Source organism: Odocoileus virginianus, chromosome 2 (genome assembly GCF_023699985.2).
Source record: "Odocoileus virginianus isolate 20LAN1187 ecotype Illinois chromosome 2, Ovbor_1.2, whole genome shotgun sequence".
Taxonomy (NCBI): Eukaryota; Metazoa; Chordata; class Mammalia; order Artiodactyla; family Cervidae; genus Odocoileus; species Odocoileus virginianus.
The window spans coordinates 84,756,987-84,771,984 of NC_069675.1; positions in this window are offsets into that span (position 1 = coordinate 84,756,987).

Here is a 14,998-nt window from a genome sequence, read left to right on the forward strand (position 1 = left end):
TGCTGGCATGTAATAAGAGCTGAGATAAGAAATGATCCTAGGAGTCCATGATGAAGACTGTGGTCCAGAGCAGTAATTTAAGCAAATCTTAGAAGCAGTGGGGAGCCACTGGGAAGTTTTAAGCTGGGAGAATGACCAGATCTGTGGGTTACATGACCAGTGGCTCAATGTGGAATTTAGATGGAGGGGAGTGAGCATCCATGCTGAGAGTGTAGGAGATGTGTTTACAATTAATCTGGTTAGAAGGAGGAGTGCCTGACCCCAGGCAGTCACAGTGGTGCTGGGGAAGGGGAATGCAATTTGAGAGAAGTTAAGGAGTTAGAGTTGAGAGATTTGGGAGCCTATTTGGTGTTGTAGGAGCTAAGGGAGAAGAAAGGATGAAAGAAAAGTTATGCTAAAACCTGAATTTCTTATTCAGGTCAATGGATGATGGTGAGGATAAGGATCAATGGCTCCACCATCACCAGAGAAACTAACTGCCTCTGCATTTGTGTATGTCTGGTTTTTATTTCTTGCATTGACAGGGAAGCTAAAATAGAACATAACAGAGGCCCGTAGTACTCATTCGAAAGCTGCAGCAATTCTTGGGGCCCTGCAGGCTGCGACTCTGATGCTGGGAAAGATGGAAGGCAGAAGGAGAAAGGGGGACCAGAGGATGAGATGGTTGAATGACATCACTGACTCAATGGACATGAATTTGAGCAAACTCCAAGAGATAACGAAGGATAAAGAGGCTTGGTGTGCGCTAGCCCATGGGGTCACAAAGCATGGGGCATGACTTAGTGACTCAAAAACAACAACAACAAGGCTGCTACAGAGGCATGGGGACCTATGACCAGGGGACTTAATGGAGTTCAAGTCCCTCTGTTGTAAATTGTATTATTTGCTGCAAAGTATTGCCAGCTGAAATCTCTGGCTTCATGACTGCCTTTAGTCTCTCAGTTTGAACAACAAATTAAGACCCTCCTCTTTTGTGCTTAAGCTTCTCCTATGGACCTCAGTTCTCAGCTCTGCTCACTCCCACCTCCTTTCTTTCAGTGTCCTCATGAGTCTTGGTGTGACACTTCTTCCTCCAGCCCCAGTGTCCACGAATCCCACCAGGTAGACCACCTCTCCAGGACAATCCAGATGATATGTTTTAGGCAGTCTGAATGGAAGGAGTTATGCTAGAGGCTTTCATTCTCTTTCGAAGGGATGAATTTTACACTTGGACATAACATCTAAGAAGGCTACATCAGCAGCAGGGGTTGGCATACCCTTGTCCACATGGGGGATGTTGACTGGAGTATTGACGTCTGTGTCTGGGGCAGAGTGGCCCTAGACAGACCTTCTCTGATAAACCTACCCAGCCTGGGGAGTTTTCAGGATCAACTATCCGTAGGTGAGAAGGGAGTGGCACCTGAAACTCATTTCTCTTCTGTCCCAGGGGGATAGCTGAATTGCCTACAAGACTTCTCAGTATCAGAAAGAGCCGGGACGCTAGACTTTCTTCCTCCTGACTAAAGTACTGGGAGAGTTCGGAAAGGCTTACATTTATTTTCCACCACAGAGATGAGTCTCCTGGCTTTCCTCAATCTTGACTGTGTGAATGTTGCCTGCTGTGAGTCTTGCCTCTTCAAAAGGAAAGAAAGGCTCTTAGCTGGCTAACCTCTGCATGGCATGTTTGTTTGCTGTTGCCGCATCCCTAGGCATTCCTGCTATTGCTGAGTTGGGAGTGTTGGCAGAGGGTAGACACGATGAGCCTGTAGTCCCAGGAAAGATCCACTGATATTAGATTTTGTCCCCTATTTACTGCAGTGCTGTGACAAACCATGTTTACCATAAGGAGCAAAATAACATTTCCTCATAATATTTTAGAGCTGTTGTACTTTTACTTTCATATACATATGTAAATATGTCTGCTGAGAAAAAATAATAAAAAGAAAACAGATACAGTTCTTAACCTTAGCAAAGGATCCATGCAGAAAGTTATGACATGATAATAAAATATTGAACACACATGTGAGATTTGAGAGGGATTTCTATCCCTCTCTGGTCTGCTCAATGCTAAGCACCCAATTCCTTGTATTAGTGTTTTTGTTCCAAATACCTGGAGTAGTTTCTCTTTCCTGCACTGGATCCTGACACCCACAGTCACAGAGCAGAGGCAGATGGAAACTCCTGAGTAATGAGCTCCAGTAATTATGCACATAATTGTGACCACATTTGCATAGAGTTACCCTCTTTTACATCATCTTGTCTCTTCTTTTTACTCTTAACATAATAGATTTTTAAAAATAGATAATATATGATGTCTGATTTCCCCCCTGTGACACATATCATTTGGCATATGAGAGTAAATAGAGCATGTAGCTGAGATTCTGAGGAACACCCTTCTCAGCCCGGCTGAAGCATCTCAGCTCCATGACATCTGAGCATACACCGCAGAAGGATGTCAGCTCTGAGTTGCACCCTGGACCTTGACTCTAAGCATTGCTCATTGAATTGACGGTGCCATCTTATGGAATTAATCAGAATAATCTAGTGATGGTGATTGTGAGTGACACGAGACAGAACATGACACTTTGCATTACACGACTTATCTCAGACCAGGAGAAGAGTGATGGGAGAAGTAATCCTTAAAGACGTTAAAGTTAGATGTGTGGAATCGTTTATATTTATGCATGGGGTCTATCCCTGGGCATAATCTGGATGAATGATAATGCTGCAAAACACTGTAAAGGTCTATGTTGGGTTGATCAAAACGTTCATTTGGGTTTTTCATAAAATGTTCTAAAAAAACCCAAATGAACTTTTTGACTGACTCAAAATACTGATACAGTGGGATTCTCTGCTTTACTTCTCCCCTTCACACCCCCTCCCCAACTCTGACTTGAGAGTCAAGGCCTTATCTGCCCCACTTGCTTCTCTCGCTGGAATTTTAAAGGAAGAAAACACGATGGCTGGGAGCATTCTTTCTAGAGAAACAATCAGACAGAATAAAAACCCAACTCTCAAGGGCTCTGTACCTTGAGTGGTTTGGGGAAGTGGAGATGTGGGGAAAGACGGGTTCAGAGAGTGTATTGTGGAGGGGGAACTGGAAGGGGCAGCAATTAGATTGGTAGTGTGGGTGATGGTTTTATAGGGTTACAAATAAATTTTTTAAATAAGCATTTTAGGAAGAGAAAAGAAGAATAAGAAATGCTCAACAAGCACTTTTTGAGCACCTATTTTGTTTTGGCCTGGGAATTGGATACTGGAAAGAAAGAAAGATGACTAGTATTCTGGTCTTTCTCTTAGGCAGCACAGGAACGAGAGAGAAAAATAAATTTGTACAAGGAACTGTGAGGCATAAGTACTCATGGAAGAAGTGTTACCAAAGTGCTTAGAAATTCTGAAGATGATGGAATTCCATGTCATCATACAGACAGAAGACATCTATGGAAATGTGCAAGGGAGTGTAGACAAAAGAAAACTCGCTCCCCCAGTATTTGAGGAGTAACAAGAAGAACAATTTGGCTATAATGAGATAATAATTCCAGCAATACGAGGCACATAAACAACAACACATGTTTAGTGACTGTTTACCATGTAGACATTGTACTAAATGTTGATAAAGTATTACCTTGCTTCATCCCCACTTAGACCCTGCGAACCCATGAGTTAGGTGCTGTGTTTGTCCTCATTTTACAGAAGAAGAAATTGAGCTTTAATTGAATTAAGTGACCTCCTGTGTGTCACACAGCTGCCAAATGCTAGATTGTGTTGGAGGCCTTTAGGCTTCATTCACATGGGCCAGCAGAAGCAGGTTTGCCCAGGAAGATAGCTTAGGTCAAGTAGGATGGAGGGGCTAGGTTAGGAATCTTGATCTTACATGCCAGGTAATGCAGAGGTTTAAGCATTGTTCTCATTTTGAGAGTTAGCAAAATTGATGATTTAGGAAAGGGGCCTGAGGTCAGCATGCAGGATGCATGGAGAGGAGAGACTGGTTACAGGGACCCTTGGAAGGGACTGCAAGGTCTTGCTAGGGGGTACCAGGATGGGAGCCTGGGGTCAGAAGAGATGAGCCTCACTGTCATTTATTTTAGGCAGTGTTTTATGTGTGTCTATGTGTGTGTTCATGTGTGTGGGGGTGTGTATATAAGTGCATGTTGTGAGTGTGTGCTCAGTCGCTAAGTCGTTTCCTGCTCTTTACAACTCCATGGACTGTACCCTGCCAGACTCCTCTGTCCATGGGATTTTCCAGACAAGAGTAGGGTGAAGTTGGTTGCCATTTACTACTCTAGGGGATCTTTCCAACCTGGGGATCAAACCTGTGTCCCTTGCATCTCCTGCGTTGGCAATCAGATTCTTTACCACTAAGGCACCTAGGGAGCCCATGTATGTAAATAAACACACACAAATATGCAAACTTTAAACTATACCCCAAAGGGAAATTGACATTTATATTCAGTAATTGAGGACATGTACTCATCAAAGGCTCGTCTGCTGAGTTAACTCCCATTATAATCAGATGGTCTGTTAATGATATGATATATTTTATTAAAAGGCCAGTGATTTTTCATCATTGAAATTAATTATGGTTGAAATATGTAGACTCATGTCAACAACACATAAAAAACTCTTTAAACTCATTAAGAACCTAACCCAGTGGAAAAATGGTCAAAAGATAAATGAACGTATTCTATCAAATAAATACTTGATAATGATCAGGTGATCATGGTAATGGAAATCAAGAGCTCCCTGAGATTTCACTTTTGCACCAAGTCAGTTAAGAATAACTAAAACTTTGATCATTTTAAATATTAATTACAAGTAATTACTGAAGGGGGGGTGCGGAGACACGAGTCAAAAAAGAGCTCCTTTAAGTTGCTGGTAGAAGGGTCCATGTGGCAATCACGGTGGGTGAAGGTTTGGTATCAGTTCAGCTCAGTTGCTCAGTTGTGTCCTACTCTTTGTGATCCTGTGGACTGCACCATGCTAGGCTTCCCTGTCCATCACCCACTCCTGGAGTTTACTCAAGCTCATGTCCATTGAATAGGTGATGCCATCCAACCATCTCATCCTCTGTCATCCCCTTCTCCTCCTGCCTTCAATCTTTCCCAGCATCAGGGTCTTTTCAAATGAGTCAGCTCTTTGCATCAGGTGGCCACAAGTATTGGAGTTTCAGCTTTAGCATCAGTCCTTCCAATGAATATTCAGGACTGATTTCCTTTAGGATGGAGTGGTTGGATCTCCTTGTAGTCCAAGGGACTCTCAAGAGTCTTCTCCAACGCCAGAGTTCAAAAGCATTAACTCTTTGGTGCTCAGCTTTCTTTATAGTCCAACTCTCACATCCATACATGACTCCTGGAAAAGCCATAGCTTTGACTAGATGGGTCTTTGTTGGCAAAGTAATATCTCTGCTTTTTAATATGCTGTCTAGGTTGGTGATAACTTTTCTTCCAAAGAATAAGCATCTTTTAATTTCATGGCTGCAGTCACCATCTGCAGTGATTTTTGAGCCCCCAAAAATAAAGTCTCTCACTGTTTCCATTGTTTTACTATTTGCCATGAAGTGATGGGACCGGATGCCATGATCTTAGTTTTGCAAATGTTGAGTCTTTAGCTAACTTTTTCACTCTCCTCTTTCACTTTCATCAAGAGGCTCTTTAGTTCTTCTTCACTTTCTGCCATAATGGTGGTGTCATCTTCTTATCTGAGGTTATTGATATTTCTCCCGGCAATCTTGATTTCAGCTTGTGCTTCATCCAGCCAGGCATTTTGCATAATGCGTTCTGCATATAAATTAAATGAGCAGGGTGACAGTCTATAGCCTTGACGTGCTCCTTTTCTAATTTGGAACCAGTCTGTTGTTCCACGCCCAGTTTTAACTATAGCTTCTTGACCTGAATACAGATTTCTCAGGAGGCAGAAAGGTGGTCTGGTACTCCCATCTCTTGAAGAATTTTCCAGTTTGTTGTGATCCACATATCAAAGACTTTGGCGTAGTCAGTAAAGCAGAAATAGATGTTTTAAAGTAGAAGTAGATGTAGCTATATGTGACAATATAGAGATACATTGACAAGGTATTATAGATGAAAAGAGTCTCAAAGACTATATCTTAAGTTAAAAATAATTATAATAAAAATATGCATGTATACTTTTTTTAGAAACACATGTAGCTAAAACAGAAGAGTCTAAGTAGGAAAGTAAGAATCTTGGGCACAGAATTCCATTCCAGGGAAGGTGAGGTTTGGAATGAAAGGACCACAAGCACAACAGATGCAGCTTACTGTCAAGATCTTAGCATCCCCCCTTTTTCAAGTTGGTGGGGGGGGGTCACTGATGCTTAATATATAATTAAAAATAACTAACTAAATAAAACTGATGGAGGAATACATGTGGACTGGTTAGCTATATTAATCAGTCAACTCTGCCTTTGTGTGAACAAATAGAAAATTACCTTAAGTCTAAATTCCAACATCCATTGAAATAGACCCCTAGGCTAAGGATTCCAAGGCTGCCTGTGTTGTCACCTAACGTGAACTAGGTCAGATGAATGATGCTACTAGAATATCATTACATTGGCATTGAGTGGATATGTTGTGAAAAATACTTAGAGTATCAGAAAGCACAGAGGGCTAGGTTTCACTGGTGTGGCAGAATATGTTGTTGGATGCATTTTTGGCTACTTACTAATAAATATATGTGGGTCAGATTTCAACTGAGACTTGTTTTAAATATGACTTGAACTGAGCTTGTGAGGGGAAAAAAACCCCAGAGCCCTCCAATCTATTGGCAGTCTCAGATATCTACCAAAATGTGTCTCATAATTGTGAGTGTGGCCACCTTGGCTCTGGATGGGTTGCAGCAATGGGTTTGTTATGGGAGTCTGAGTGTTAAGGTCAAATGATTGAGGTTGCTGGGGGTCCAAGATGGACACACAGGTGTTTACAGCCCCATCAGGATCCCTCCATCATTTGCTGGGATCTGCTGCTTGGTAATGGCTGGTTGTGCTTTGTAAGAAGCAGTGGAGAGCCTGTGTCACCTCTCTTTGAATCTGAATGGGTTCTCAGACTGCTTTGACCCATAGAACACAGAAGAAGTTATAATATTCCCAGTCTCCAGGCCCTCCAGGACTAAAGGGAAAGGCAATGTAAACTTCTTGGGTGTTGAAACCCAGCCTCCATTCTGAGAAAGGCTGCACAAGCCGGTGTAGAGGCCCCTGAGTTTTTCATCTGAGCCCTGAGCTGACAATGAATATGGTAAATCCTCTACATGCGAACTGTCAAGTTGCAAACTTTCAAAGATGTGAACATGCATCTGGTTCCAGCAAGGTATCAGAACCTGGGCCATCAGCATCAGGCACGAGTGAAACTGCAGCTGGCCCTCCATCTCCTCTTGCTGACAATCATTCAACTTTACCGTCTCCTACCTCCTCTCCCTCCTCTGATGGGTCAGAAGTAAAGAATCTGCCTGCAAGGCGGGAGACCCAGGTTCGATCCCTGGGTTGGGAAGATCCCCTGGAGAAGGGAATGGCAATATTCCAGCATTCTTGCCTGGAGAATTCCGTGGACAGAGGATCCTGGTGTACTATAGTCCATGGAGTCGCAAAGAGTAGGACATTACTGAGCGACTAACAGACTACAACTGGTAGTTCTCCAGTTACCGTTCTCCAGTCGGTAACTCTTCTTGCCTGTTCACTTGATGCCTGGGTGCGAGATGTTGTACTGCACTACTGTATTTTTCAAAATACTGTACTATAAGATCAACAATGTTTTCTGTAAAGAAAAAAGATTAAACGATTGATGGAATGGAAGCAGTGACAGTGTGAAAGGATTCAGAAAGTATACTGGAGCATGGGTCCCTATGGTGGGACATTCCATTGACCAAAGAGAGGAATCTGTAGAAAGCACCATTTTAAGGAGGGCGATGATGAGTAGGATTTCACATGGATTGAGTTTGAGCTGCTAGGGAGAGTTAAGAGTTAAAGCAAATCAGTGTCTGAAAATTCACAGTTGGAGTGGTGGACAGAGAGGCCAGGAAAAGCATGGTTTTCGGTCAGTCACATAAAGGTGATGGATGAAGCTTTAGGAGCAATAGAACTACAACAAAAAGGAGAGAGAAGGAACAGGCTGAGTAGGTGTTTGGTAAAGGAGGGTCATAAATAATCAAAGGAAGGAGGAACTAGGAGGGTGGATCAGAGGAGAGTCTTGGAGAGCAAAAATTCTGTTTTGAAATAGGGCTATTTGGGAATTTTTTTGTTCCTGGAAGGAATGCAGGGAGCAGCAACAACTTGACAATGCTAGAGAAAGAGCCATACATTATTTAAATCCAGCACAGAGTGTATTCGTATAAATACCTGCATTTTAGGCACATTAGAGGTAGATTGACGAGGCCTGATAGCCAAGGACAAGCCTTAGGCCAACAGGTCAACAGGCCTCTGATCTGGTAGTCTAGGGGATGGGGCTCCAAACTCACAGCACTGCAAGAGACAGCTGTTAATAAAACATAGCTAAACAACTCTAAATTATGTTACTATTATTATGTATATTGAGATTGGTCATATCTTTATAATTGCTTTTATTGATCCTGAAAATAGTCAATAATTATATAAAATTTGGGAAATACACCTCATTAAAAGGAATGGAATAATTCTTTTTAATTAATTAAAACTGATTAATTAAAAATAATTTAATTCTTTAAAAAGAATTAAAATTCACCTATTACCCATTTCTCTAACCACTGTTATCCTTTTGATGTATTTCCTTCCAATTTGTGGTACTTTCATTTGTACATAGTTGAAATTATATTGTATAATTTATCCTTTTTTTTTGCCTTTAACATTACACAGTAAACATTTCTCCAAATCATTTTATGTGTTTAGAATATTAACTTTTTATGGCTGCAAGACATTTCACTGAGTATGTGTACTATAAATTATTTCTCCATTCACATACAATTGGACATTCATGGATATCCACTTTTATAACAATAGCAAATAATATGATAAAGAAAAGTTATTTTATTGGTACTCTTTGTGCTGCTTTTTCTTCGTATATATTCATAGAACTGGAACTACAGGGTCAAAGCATATTACCGTTTTAAGACTCTGTGAGTGCGGATGTTTGTCAAACCATTTTCTAAAGCATGATGCCATTGTGCTGTCAGGAGCTGTATTGTGAGCTGGAAGAAACACTTCAGAAAACATAATGTGGAATACATATGTGACTCTTTCTATGCCCAGGTTGAATCTTAGCAAACAATGGTTATATTTTTTTGCCCCAGATCTTTGGGATTGCATGACTTTTGGATCATCAAGAAAGTCTGCAAAGTGAGAAAGAAAACATTTTCAGCAAACAATAGCTTCAATGTCCAGGTCTAGGATGACCTGAGAGTTGCTGAAAATGTCCGTAAGCAAAGATCAGCTCTCCCAGCAAACACCCAAGGGCTTGGGTAGGGTTTAACTGGAATATGAGAGATGTCTTTTATCCTGTGATTAATATTTTAGGTTTCCTTTTTGTCTGGCCGTTATTTCTATAGTACCATCACATAATATCTACCACCTACTAATTTAATCTGTGACACCCTGTGTGACCACACATTGTTACTTATATTTAGAATCAGTTGTCATTCTTCAAGTACCAGGCAAATTTCAAACCCCACTAAGCCAGAGAATACGTGTGTTGTTTTTTTTTTTTCTAACCCTGTCGTTAGATAAAACACACACACACATATTTTAGAAACCCACCCTGAAAAATATGGCCTTTGCTTAAAAAAAAATAAGAGAAGACAGTTTACACTGCTGTGTAGCAAAGACCATATTTTCTCGTATTTAGGAACAAAGACATGTCAAGCTTTATTGAGCACATCACTAACTATATAACTAGCGTTAAACACTCTATTTGCAACTGTTGCTGTGTATTTTGTGTGTGATTATCACCCCTAGATCTGCATCCTATAAAAAGATATTTCTGTTTGCTTAATTATAAAGCTCTTTATGAACAGGCTCATCTGTAAATAGCTTGGTGCAGCTGAAATAGAAATATAATTATAATGAAGGCAGATGTTTGTAAGATACTGGCTCATGAAACTTGTTCAGAATCTACAAAGGAGAAACGTGAGCGTGTGTGTTTACTGTGGGGCCAGAGCTAGAGCAAGCAGTCTTTGCCTCTAGACTTATTTTAGAGTTGTCTCATTTACTCTCAACCTTTGCTTTCCTAGATTTCTGTAATTTGGAAAAGGAGTGGCTTACCTCTTCTTATTACTGAGTTACAGGGAAAGCTTATTTATGGGAGAGTTTGAGACAAAACCAAAAGAATAAAATCATGAAGCTGGATTTAGGGGGAAGAACTGATGTTTGAGGCTACAGTTCCATCAATGACACAACTTGGGCTGAGTTTTAGTGGCTAGAGATTGGGTAGAGAATTCATTGTGGTTAAGAGGACATTATTTCAGTGATTAATTTTTTCTTGTTAATACAAATTTTCTCAAGGACACACAAGAAAGTGCTAACATATGGAGAGAAGAAGTTTAAAAAAAAAGTGCTGATGTGACAAGCTTTTGACCAATCTCCATTCTGAAAAGCGGATATATTGATAAACGACTCTGGTAAACTGATACCTAGAGATTTCGGCAGAGGCAGGAGTTCATATGAGGTTTTAAAGTTAAGACATATTTATCCAATCAAATAATTATTTCCAGGCCAATAATGAGCTGTTTTATTGAAAGTTTGATTTAAACTAAATTCTGTCTGAATTCTTTTTCAATGAGCAGGGTCTTAAATTACTGTTTTTGATTTGTCCAATTTTTCTGAGTCATTACTGTGTTTAAGTTTTTTAAGCGCTCTGAAAATGTTAGTGTTTACTTTTTAAGTTGTTAAATAAGTGAATGAATTTAAAAACAGGTTAAATCTCCCTGAGCTAACCCATCTGGGGGCACACTCCTTGTAGTCATGCTTTCAAGCTATTTGCAGCTATGTGTTGGTATTTCAGAATTTGTGTTTTGTGTTAATTGATAAGGAAAAGCTGTGTTCTATAAGAAAAATAAAGGTAATGTACCCTCCCTTCAAGCTTGGTGCAGGAACTTTCCAAGAGCCATTTTCATCACACTTGGAGTCTTTTTCTTCTTAGTTTACATCCTGTCTGGGAAGACTGAGGACAAGAGGAAAAGGGGCTGGCAGAGAATGAGATGGTCAAATAGCATCACTAATTCAATGGACAAGAGTTTGAGCTAACTCCAGGAGACAGTGAAAGATAGGGAAGCCTGGTGTGCTGCAGTTCATGGGATCACAAAGAGTTGGACACAACTTGGTGACTGAACAACAGCTGCCATCTTAATCTCCAGAAACTTGAATTGCCTCAAAAACCACTTGAGCACACTTAATATTTGGTTCTGAAACACAATTTTACATATGATATCTGCTCAGGATCCAGGCACTCAAATTTTTTCAAACTTTGGAGAGTCAGTGGTAGAACAATCTTGAGTCCTACGGAGGCACAGGGGAGCCCCTGGAGGAAGTGAGCCCACTCCGAGGGGAGCAGGGTTGGGTGACAGCTCTGGAAAGAGCATCAGTTCCCCTATGATGGATGGACCCTTCGCCTGAGACTGAGCTGTGGGGGTGATACATCTCAGATCTGGAACTTTATCTCACAAAGTCTAGATCTTATTATCATGGACAGTAGTTCATTTGGATTTTCCTTTGTTCTTTTGGGCTAATTTACAAGAACTCTGATGAGCTGTGTTGGTTAGAGTGAGATGGCAATGCAGGATGGGTTTTCCTTTAGGCTCAGAATGGCCCTGGCATTGCCACTTAAAACCTGCAGGGCAAGATGCCACAAGAGAGCAAAGAGGTCACAGGAAGAAGCAATTTTGGCGAGTAGAGCTCCACACCTCTGGTTTGGTTGGGATAAGAGAGAACCCAGGGCAAATGAATAAAGATGTGATACACACACACACAGGAATACTATTCAGCCATAAAAGATTAAATCTTGTCATTTTTTACAATATAGATGCAACTTGAAGGATCATGCCATGTGATATGTCAGATGGAGAAACACAAACCATATGATTTCACTCATATGTGAAATATAACAAACAAAATAAATGAACAATCCAAACTAAATAAAAGCAAACACACTGACACAGAGAACAGAGTACTGGTTACCAAAGGGATGAGGGAGGAGATGAAATGGGTAAAGGGGGTCACCTGTGTGGTGATGAACCAATGACACCTCAGTATAAAAAAAGATCATTCTCCAGAAGGCTAATGTGGCTTCTCAAGAAGGAAAAAGAAGAACGCAGGGAGCATGCAGCTTTGACCGGACCAGCAGCCAGCTTAGAACCTTGAGCAGCAGACACCAGAATGAGCAGCGGAGACCAGGGTGAAGCTGACCGTCTTGTCACGGAGCAGGTGCAAACAGTTCAGGAGCCGCAGATGCAGTGAGCCTGAATTCTGCACCATCTCTGGACTCCCGCTCAGACGGTGCAGTCTCTATGGTTTTAGTGGATACCATCCTGCGGCTGCTGCTGGAACTGCTGCTTCTATTATTGCCACTACTCTTCTTGCTGCTGCTATGACCATAACTGCTCCTAGTGACTGCTACTGCTGCCACTAGTATTGCTATTACGACTGCTGCTGCTACTACTGGTACCTATCATTGCTGCTGCCTCCCAGTCTACATCTCATTCAATCCAGGGCTCCCCAACTCCCGGGCCATGGACCATTGTGGGTCTGTGGCCTGTGGGGAAGCAGTTCCCACAGCAGAGGAGAGTGGTGGGTGAGTGAGTGAAGCTTCATCTCTCTTTGCAGCCACCCCCCAACATGCTTGAATCATCCTGAAACCATCTCCCTGCCCTCTTCCCCCCACCGCCCATGGATCATTTGTCTTCCTCAAAACTGATCCCTGCTGCCAAAACATTTGGGGGCTGCTGACTTATTCCTTACAAATGGACTTTAAGAGGGGGGGGGGTCGTTAGCTTCACTTTAGGGACAGAGAAGCGGCCACACAGCTGACAAGCAGACAGATAAGAACCACCCAGTTGCGTCTGCACTCTTTCCATGGTTCCTTTGTGCATGCTCTCCCTGGATAGTTAATGTGTTGGTTATTTTAGAGTAGAAAGGAAATGTGGAAATTATCTAGTCAAATCTGCCAATTATACAGAAAATAAAATGAAGCCTTGATTGGTTAGAGATTTCTAATTTGGGGAATAAGGACGTGAATGTGGAAATCTGAGGTATGAGGTGTTAAAATGCTGCAGCAGTTATTCTCTGGCAATCTGAGCATTTGATCTCACATTAAATAAATTCAAATTATTTTGTATAAATTAGTATGATTTATATTCTTAAAAGTAGGAAATCTTCTAAGAGAGACTACCTCCTTGCATTTTTAAAAAACTTGAAATGGAATGAGAAAAAGGAGTCCTTGCTTATTTAAAAAAACACAACAAATAGTGTGCTTTCAGGACCTCCTTCATTTCTTACATTGTTATAAATATCAGGTATCAAAAAGTCTACAAACAATAAATGGTGGAGAGAGTGTGGAGAAAAGGAAACCCCCCTACACTGTTGGTGGGAATGTAAATTGATATAGCTACTACAGAGTACAGTATGAACATTCTTCAAAAAATGAAAAATAGAGCTACCATATGATCCAGCAATCCCACTCCTAGACATATATCCAGAGAAAACCATAATTCAAAAAGATACATGCACCCCTATATTCATCGCAGCACTATTAACAATAGCCAGGATGTGGAAGCAACCTAGATGTCCATCAACAGATGAATGGACAAAGAGGATGTGGTAGATGTATACAATGGAATATTCAGTTCAGTTCACTTCAGTCACTCAGTCGTGTCTGACTCTTTGTACCCCATGAATCACAGCACGCCAGGCCTCCCTGTCCATCACCAACTCCCAGAGTTTACTCAGACTCATGTCCATCAAGTCAGTGATGCCATCCAGCCATCTCACCCTCTGCTGTCCCCTTCTCCTCCTGCCCCCAATCCCTCCCAGCATCAGGGTCTTTTCCAGTGAGTCAACTCTTCACATCAGGTGGCCAAAGTACTGGAGTTTCAGCTTCAGCATCAGTCCTTCCAATGAACACCCAGGACTGATCTCCTTTAGGATGGACTGGTTGGATCTCCTTGCAGTCCAAGGAACTCTCAAGAGTCTTCTCCAACACCACAGTTCAAAAGCATGAATTCTTCAGGGTTCAGCTTTCTTCACAGTCCAACTCTCACATCCATACATGACCACTGGAAAAACCATAGCCTTGACTAGACAGACCTTTGTTGGCAAAGTAATGTCTCTGCTTTTTAATGTGCTATCTAGGTTGGTCATCCATCAAAAAGGAACAGAAGAATGCTATTTGCAGCAACATGGATGGATCTAGAGATTATCATACCAAGTGAAGTAAGCCAGAGAAAGACAAATATCATATGATATCACTCATATGTGGAATCTAATTCTTAAAAATATGATGTAAATGAACTTATTTGCAAAACAGAAACAGATTTACAGATATCAAAAGCAAACTTATGGTTACCAAAGGGGAACTGTGGGAAGGATAAATTAGAAGCTTGGGGTTAACACACACACCACTCCCTCTATATAAGATAGATAACTAACTAGGACCTACTGTATAGCACAGGGAACTCTCCTCAATATTCGGTGATAAGCTGTATGGGAAAAGAATCTGAAAAAAATGAATATATGTATACTTATAATCAAATCACTTTTGCTGCACCTGAAACTGTAACAGCATTGTAAATCAACTATACTCCAATAAAACTAACAAACAAACAAACACAGAGCTATATTCTGTACAATGAGTTTCCCTGGTGGTTTACACAGTAAATAATCTGCCTCCAATGAGGGAGACCTGGGTTTGATCCCTGGGTCAGGAAGATCCCCTGGAGAAGGGGATGGCAACCCACTCCAGTATTCTTGCCTGGAGAATTCCATGGATGGAGGAGTCTGGCGGGCTGCAGTCCACAGGGCTGCTGAGTCGGACCTGACTGAGTGACTAACACA